Below are 8815 nucleotides of genomic sequence, written 5' to 3'. Positions count from 1 at the left end.
TCGGAGCCTCGGGGCCCCTCAATATCAGCCCCTGTCAGAAAGGCCAGACTAAAGAAGCCAGACTAAAGAAGTTAAGACTCCTTGCTTCCACTGCAGGGGGCACAGGTTTGAACCCTGGTCAGGGAACTAAGATCTCACATACCATGTGGAATAGTAAAAAAAAAAAAAAAAAAAGAAGCTGAGGAAAGGTGCCCAGATTGGGCCCAGTCTGCTAGGCCTCCAAACTCAGCTGCTCTGGCCGCTCCTTCGAGGTAACCTCTCCTCCCCCTGAAGCTTAACCTGATTGTTTAACCTGAGGACGGGGAGTAGAGGGGGGAGGTCTGAAGACTAGATCGGACATCCACGCTGCAACCTCAGTAGTCAGACTTTCCATTTACAGAGAATATTTAGTTTGGGAATTCCCTGGTGGTACAGTAGTTAGGATTCAGCACTTCCACTGCTGTGACCCAGGTTCAATCCCTGGTCAGGGAACTGAGATTCCACAAAGTGTGCGGAGCAGCAAAAAAAAAAAAATAATTTTGCTCTGATTATAGAGGTAATGGGCTTCCTTGGTAGCTCAGATCGTAAAGAATCTGCCTACAATGCAGGAGACCCGAGTTTGATCCCTGGGTCGGGAAGATCCCCTGGAGAAGGGAATAGCAACCCAACCCACTCCAGTATTCTTGCCTGGAGAATTCCACAGACAGTTTGCGCGGTCACAAAGAGTCGGACACGACTGAGTGACTAACACTTTCACTTTCATAGAGGTAACACCTGTTTATTGGGAAAAACTTGAAAAAAAGAAAAAGCAGGTAGCTTTCTATTTCCTTCCTGATTCTTGCTGGTTTCTGTGTTAGGTTCATGCTTCTTACCCTGGAATCCAGCCCCGCCTCTCCCCAGGTCTCCTCCTCACAGCGCTCACAGCCCTCCCTCTGCCCTAGAATCCTTAGCCCCCCATGTCTAGACATGCCCTCAAATAAAAAACAGCTCACTGATTACTAGGCTCAGTCCAAGCGGAGTACATGCACAACAGTCTGATCCCCTTACCAGCCCTGTGAGGTAGGTAGGGGAAAATGTTCCCACTTTGCAGATGAGGAAACTGAGGCTCAGAAGTTTCCCAGAAGGATTAAGAATCTTCCTTGCAATGCAGGGGACGTGGGTTCAATCCCTAGTCGTGGAACTAAGATCCATATGCTGTATAGCAACGAAGCCCATGTGCCCCAACTAAGATCTGATGCAGCCATATTAATTAACTAATTTTTTTAAAAGAGGGAGAGCCTAGGCTGCTCCAGCACTGGCCTCAGACCCCCATGCCACCCAGGAGGATGGGCAGGGTCTGCTCCCCCACCCACACCGTGCCCACAAATACATTTCAGTCTATCACCACCACACTCCCTAATGACCCATGAGGTCAGCCTGCAGGAAGCAGCCTCTCAGGGGCAGGCCAGTTCCCCCAAACGGACTGATTCCCAGGAACCCTGGGGGAATTGGCCAGGAAGAGTCTCTCGGTCCATGCTGGGCTGGAGGGCCAAACATGAGCTCACACGACCGCTAATAATAGCATGGCATTGCATGGCAGCACGGGGCGTCACAGTTTACGGAGACATTCCACGTGACTCATCTTGTGTCCTCACAGAAGCCCCACGGCCAGGCAGCACAGGAATTACCATCTCGTTCTAGGGGCAAAGAACCACAGAGGAGCACAGGGATGTGGGCTGTGCCCAAGGTCACCCAGAGACACCTCCAAGCAGGACTCAGGCTCTCTCATCTGCACCAGAATGCAGGGAGCCCATGAACTTCAGTGGTAAGGGGGAAAAAAAAATCACGCCTTTATTTTTCACTAACACTAGCTAAAAATTAACATTTCCTTCTATTCTGGACAAACCACAGTTGTATCAGCAGTACTTACGGCTTTGGCACCAAAAGAAACCACATAGATTTTCATAGCATATAACAGTTGTTGCAGAAATGTCAAAATATCCTTTACACTCATCAGTACTTTGAAATTACAGTGTTAGTAGACCTATTTCCAGATCTTATGAGTTAATAAGCACACCTATTACTATGTCATCATTTAAATATATACTTTGATAATTATATTTCCATATGCTTGCTTTCCTTTACATTTTGTTTTAAACATTTAGAAACACTATTCTGAAAATTACTCTCAGCAGAGAGACTAAAGGGAGACACGGCACAAAATAAAACGGAATCTGTGTTTCCTCTGGAGCTGCCTCATCTGTAGGGTCTGGATAGCGACCCCAGACCCTCTCTCTCCACCATCAGGGCATAAAGCTGGAGAAGAGCTCTGATTTCAAGCCACATTTAAAATATTCCAGAAAAGGGGATTCCCTGGCAGTCCAGTGGTTAGGACTTGGGGCTCTCACTGTGGGGGGTGGGGGTTTGATACCTGGTCAGGGAACTAGGATCCTGCAAACTGTGTGGCATGGCCAAAAAAAATACAAGATGTTCCAGGAAAAATACTTTCAGCAGGAAACCTACTGGAATGTAAGATGATTAATCTCTGCACAATGAGGACAGAAGGGAGGGGTTATATTTGGGGCTACTGGAACATTCGGAGGGGCTCCAGATACATGCGTCTGATGGAACTGACTGGGAAAGCAGCTGGTGAGGTCTCCCAGCCCATGGCGTTGGAGTGCAAGGGACGAACACAAAGCCCCTTAAAGAAACACAGCAAGTAGCAAAAGGTGGGAGAGCCCCCAGCAACAGCTCCCAGCTGGCCCAGAGGGGACAGGAGGAGCTAGGGGGACAGGAGGTTCCTGAACGCATGAGGGGGTAGCCTCTTATCAGCCAACAAGGAAGAGATTGTTCCAGAGCTGAGGTCCCCTGGCTAACTCCTACCCCAGAGCATCAGCCCACATGGGGCTGGGGTGGGCCCTGGCGGGTGCCTGCTCGCCCAGCATCCCCAGGGAATCCTGATCTGGGCCCTGCAGACCACATTCTAGAAACCCTGGGATACCAAGGCTGGGGCAGGAGCAGGAAGCTGGGGTCCCAGCCCACCCAGCTCCCATGGGGACTCTGCACTGCCTGGGCCTCCTTCCTCTTTGCATCTGTCTCCCACCTTCTCACCCCTCCACCTCAAATGCCACCTCCACCAAGAAGCCTCCCTGGCTACCGCAGGGCACAGCCGTTTTATATGAAGAATTATCGAGTACCTACGGGCTTCCTAGGTGGGTAAAGAATCCACCTGTCAATACAGGGGATGCAGGAGATGGAGGTCTGATCCTTGGGTTGGGAAGCTCCCCTGGAGTAGTAAATGGCAACCCATTCCAGTATTCTTGCCTGGAAAATTCCAAGGACAGAGGAGTCAGGTGGGGTCGTAAGGAGTCGGACACGACTGAGCACACACGCAGTGAGCCAGCTTCATCGCCAAATCACTGGATTCGGTCCCCAGGATGGCTGGTCTACTCCCCACTAATCTGTTCTCCACTTAGTACATGGAGTGATTTTTTTTAACCGTTAATTCTCCTATGTGAAATCCTTCAACAATCATCAAACTCTGGAAACAGCCCAAAGGTCCCTCAACTGGTGAAGAGCTAAACGGTGGTACATCCATATAATAACTACTCAGCAATAAAGGGGAAGGAACTGCTGATACCCACAACCACACGGGTGAAGCCCAAAGGCACTATGCTAAGTGGAGGAAGTCAGACTCAGTTGGCTATAGACTGTATGAAGCCATTTCCATGATATTCTGGAATAGGCAAGATTATAGGGACAGGAAACAGATCAGTGGTTGCCAGGGGCTGGAGGAGGGAGGCGCTGGCCACCAAGTGGTATGGGGGAATGTTGGGCGGGGGCAAGAGCTGGTGCAGCTCAGCCGCTTTAGTAGTGTCTGACTCTTTGTGAACTGTGGCCCGTCAGGCTCCTCATCCATGGGATTTCCCCCAGGCAAGAATACTAGAGTGGGTTGCCATTTCCTTCTCCAGGGGCTCTTCTGAATCAGGGACTGAACCCGAGTCTCCTGCCCAAGTGGATTCTTAACCATCTGACCCACTGGGGAATGGAATGATTATGGTGGTGGTTACAGAGCTCCATACACTTGCCAAAGTTCATTTTACTGTATGTAAATCACTGTATGTAAATCGGGCCTGAGAGCAAAAGAGAAGCCTGATCCTGCCAACCCCAACTCCTCTTCTTATCGGCCACTCAGGTCTTTTCCCAGAGGCCAGAAGATACCTCACCTGTCTCACCTCTAAGCCTCTGCCTGGATTCCCCTCCCCTGCATCTCCCACTACCGGCTTCCCGTCCTGCTTGAAGAGTCCACTTAAAGGCCACCTCCTCAGAGAAGCCATCCAGATCCCTCTAGGCCCATCGTGTCCATCTCAACCCTGTTTTTCTTCCATGGAGCGTAACACATGTCCCAGCCCGACTACACCCCTGCTCAGTTTCAAAGAAAAGTGAAAGTGTGAGTTGCTCAGTCGTGTCTGACTCTTTGTGACCCTATGGACTGTAGCCCACCAGGCTCCTTTGTCCATGGAATTCTCCAGGCTAGAATACTGGAGTGGGTTGCCCTTCTTTTCTCCAGGGGATCTTCCCAATTCAGGATTCGAACCCGGGCCTCCTTCATTACAGGTGGATTCTTTACCATCTGAGTCACAGGGAAGCCTCGCTCAATTTCAAACCTTCCCCAAATTTATCACTTCCTTCCCAGGTTCTAGGAACCTGACCCACCAATGGGCAACAGACCCAGCAAGAATGACAGCTGAGCTGAAGGATCCAGAAGCTTCGATCTGCAGGATGGCAACCACTCCACAGAGGCCTGGGAGCCTCCGCCTGGCCGGCCTTCTCCACACCACCCTGGCCACCACGGTCCCTCCCTCAGGCCAAAACCCAGGCTGCTTGCCCATCTGCCACCCTGGCTCTGGCCGGGCCACTCGCCCCCGCCTGGAAGGGCTGACCTGCAGGGTGGGCCAGCAGTGGCCACGAGGGTAGCATGCCAGCCTCCCCGAGAGGCCAGGGCAGCCATCTGCTGTCCCTTCTGCCCGTCCTCCAGGGTCTGACAAGGCTCCAGATGAGATCATCGCACTTGGACCCCAAGGAGGGCAGAGGCTGTGCGGCTCCACTTCCTTTCCAGCTCGAAAGCCAGGAACTGCAGGAGCAGTAGCAGGGGCGGGGGGACCCAGAGACTTCATCCCTTCACAGGCAGGGGCTCTGTGGTCTAGAGGGGGCTTGGGACACCCCGCTGTCCCCCAGACTGTCCGGAGTCAAGCCGGGAGGGACTCTGCACTCCTGTTTCCCAGCTTAGCCTCCTTGTGTGGAGGCTGGGTTCTAGCTTTAGTGGAGTCAGGGTCAAAGGTCCTGGAGAAGGAGGGCCTGGACCCCAGCCAGGCATGGCCATGCCACACAATGTCCCCTCCCACTGGCATGGAGGCTGCCTGGTCTCAGTGGCAGAAGACAGAGTCCTGGACTTGCCTTTCCAAGAGCAATAAACGCCCACAGGCACAGGGCTGCCCGAGCGCACCAACTGTGCCAGGTGGCACACATATCTCGCTGTATCCCCAGCCATCCGCACTGACTGGTGAGGGACTGAGGTCACACGTTAAACGGCATGGCCAGGTTTCGAGTCCAGTTTGAGCTCCTGTAAACTAGACTAGACGGTGTCTCTGATGGGACAGTAGTGACAGTAATAATAGCTGATATATACAAGGGTTTACCCTGTGCCAGCACCGGGCTGAGCTCTGAATGTCCATTACCTCAGTAACAATTCCTTTGAGGCAAGTGCTATTCTATAGATGCCCATTTTACAGATAAGCAGAGAGTCAGGAAGAAGGCTCCAAAGTCAATCAGGAGTGAGCCTCTCAGATGTGGCACAGCTCTATGCATGAGACCACAGACACTCTCTGGTGGGGAGCTGTGTGTGTGTCGGCATAGGTGTGCATGGGCAGCAGGGGATGAGGAGGGAGGAGATGCCTGGACACCGCTGACCTCCAAGGCCAGGCCTGACTTGTCGCTGTCCCATTCCAGGCCTCACTAGCCAAAGCATCGAGACCTCTGCAGCCCCTGATGCCTCTGGGTTGGGGGGCGCTCAGAGCGGGGACACCCAGCAGTGCCCCTCCTGTCCTTTCTCTGTTGACAGGAAGGAAAGTAGCATTTGGATCTGGATGTATTTAAAACGTCCCCCAGAGGCTTCTCTGGTGGTCCAGTAGCTAAGACTCCGCACTCCCAATGCAGGGGGCCTGGGTTCGATCCTCGGTCCAGGAACTAGATCCCACAGGCTGCAACGAAGATTGAAGATCCTGTGTGCCGAAATGAAGACCCGGACAGCCAAAATAAATACAAATAAATATAATTTTTAAAAAATTCAAAATCATCCCTCAAACAGCCTCTGGGCTGCAGCCAAATATCTGAGCAGAGAGAGCACAGCCTCAAAGGTGTACAGGGAGGGAAGGCGAGGTTGGAGAGTCAAGGGAGTGGCTCCAGGCGGTGTGGCCTGAGGCACCAGCACACTCCAGCATCGCACACCTCCAAACCTTTGCGGGCACCATTCCCTTGCTTAGCATCCAGCAAAGAGCACCAGGGACCCTAGTCCTTCTGCCTCTTGCCACTTACAGACTGTGTGACCTTTGGCAAGCCCCTTAACCTCTCTGAGCTTCAGTTTACAGACACCAATGTGAAAGGAAGGGGTTAAGTCCCACCAGGGTAAGAGCTGTATCCTCATGCAGAGCGTGGGGAAGGGGGATGAAACCTGTAATTATCTAGTTAATAATGTAATTACTTAGAGGTAAATGCCCCAAAGGAGCCCACAGGAAGCGCCTAGGTGTCTAAGTCAGGAGCCTGGCCTGGAGCTGAACACAGGAAGGTGGAGGAGGAAACCCATGGAGGCGGGAGGAACTGCAGTAGAAAGGCCCAGCGGCAGAGAAGACAGAGACAGGCTTGGGGTGCACAGAGCGCTCAGAGCTTGGGTGGAGTTGGGGTGAGGTGAGGCTGAGAAAGGCAGGACCACACAGGCCACCCAGGCACTTGGGCAGGGCTCAGGAGGGGTGTGGAGGGGAGAGGTCAAGGCACCTGACCCCGAAGAACTCATGTGGATCTGGGGCAAAATCAGGGTAAAGACAGCTGGTCCAGCCTGGATACAGAACCCCAAACTCTTTGGAGTCTGAGCTTCTCTTTGAGGCACAGGCAATGGGAGATTCTTCACCCCACTTCTAGAATGTGGGATCCCCCAAAGTAGCCCTCATCAGCAAAAAGGAATCTCTGGATGAGAGCCTGCAGCACTGGCCTGACTTGGGGCAGGAGGGAAAAGGGTGGGCATTGCAGGGAGAGATGTGTTTGGGGATACCCACAATGCACTTCAGCTGCACACATACCTCCCAGGCCCCTGCTCCATGCCAAGACCCACACCCAGAGCCAGGCACAACCCCTGTCGTCAAGGACCCAGGGTGTGGGACTTCCCCATGGTCCAGGGCAGAAGACTCCGCACTGCCAATGCAGGAGGTCTGGGCTCGATCCCTGGTCAGGGAACTAGATCCCATAGGCTGCAACTAAAGATTCCACATGCTGCAACACAGATCCCGTGTGCAGCAACTAAGACCCAACATAATGAAATAAATAAATAAACATTAAAAACAAAAACCCAGGGCTCACGGGCAGTCAGATCCAAGCCTGGTGATAACGAGTGATGAGGGTGCAGAGCTGTTGAGACCTTATAGGCCCCGGGTAATCCTCACATACATGCTTTCTCGTATTTAATGCTCACAGCAACACTGTAGGGCGAGCACCATCAGCATGCCCATCCATTGTACAGATGAGGAGACTGAGGCTTGTAAAGGCAAAGCTCATAGAAGAAAAGGCAGAACAAAGTTTCAAGCCCAAGTGGGCTTGGCTCCAGACCACAGTGCTCTCTACCGCCTTGGACCCCAAAAAAGGGAAAGGCTGGCTTATTGCTCCCACCTTCTCCAACTCCCCACCATTCCTCAGAGAGGCCAGCACCATCCACTGACCTGTGGGGCTCCTCCAGTGACTGCCAGGGCCAGCCCGGCCCAGAACACCCAAGTCTCCGGGCTCTTTCCCCACCCCAGTTCCCAGTTCCTTCTGGCACCAGAAGGAAGAGAATGTGACTGCATATGAGGTCACGCCTGTGGGGCACCCAGGGGAATGATCTTAGTTATAACCTTGGCTGCTGGTCAGGCCTCTGCTTAGAACTTAGCCAAGCTCCTCCCCTGAGGAACTCTTTCTGCCCCAGAGACTACACATGTGGGGCTCCCTCCCTTCTGCTATGCCCAGGATGGTGCTGAATGTGCTGTATACCTGACCATTAATCCTCCCAAGTGCTCTGAAAGAAAGAAAGGAATTAAGTTCCCTTTGTTTTTTCTTTGCTATAGTGGGTCTTCACTGTGATCCAGGAGCTTCTCTTAATAGAGAGCATATACTCTAGAGTGCATGGGCTCAGTTGCCCCGCACCATGTGGGATCTTAGTTCCCCAAACAGGGATCAAACCTGCATCCCTTGCATTGGAAGGCAGATTATTAATCACTGGACCCCCTAAGTTCCCATCTTACAGACAGGAAGACTGAGGCTTGAAGAGGGGCCTTGAACACAGGGTTCATGTACAGGGAAGAGGCAACAAAGCAAGGTTTGGCCCAGACCGGATCCCCAAAGTGGAATTTCTCCACGTCCCTGCAGAGGCCCCTGGGTCTTCTGCCCCGTGCTGAAGACACATGGAAAGAAGGCAGTGCCTAGCCCTGCTCTAGGCCAACACAGCCCCTACCAGCAAGGCATTCACAATGCCTCAGTCAGCCCAGCGCCCAGTGCCCTTTCCGAGCAGGCCCACCTCCCCTTCCCAGTCTCCCCCTCACCACTGCCCCCACCCACC

At 52.8% G+C, this 8815-nt stretch overlaps 1 protein-coding gene and 1 non-coding gene across 2 annotated transcripts in view; one reads left to right on the top strand and one right to left on the bottom strand.

Annotated features, from left to right (window-relative positions):
* SOGA1 (suppressor of glucose, autophagy associated 1) overlaps positions 1–8815 on the bottom strand; it is a 69092-nt gene that overhangs the window by 50751 nt on the left and 9526 nt on the right. The gene's annotated exons all lie outside the window — the stretch shown is intronic.
* TRNAG-UCC lies at positions 400–471 on the top strand. The gene has a single exon. It is a non-coding gene; the product is annotated as a tRNA-Gly (tRNA).

This window comes from Bison bison, unplaced genomic scaffold (genome assembly GCF_000754665.1).
Source record: "Bison bison bison isolate TAMUID 2011002044 unplaced genomic scaffold, Bison_UMD1.0 scf7180017864500, whole genome shotgun sequence".
NCBI lineage: Eukaryota > Metazoa > Chordata > Mammalia > Artiodactyla > Bovidae > Bison > Bison bison.
This window is presented reverse-complemented; position numbering and strand designations above follow the sequence as displayed.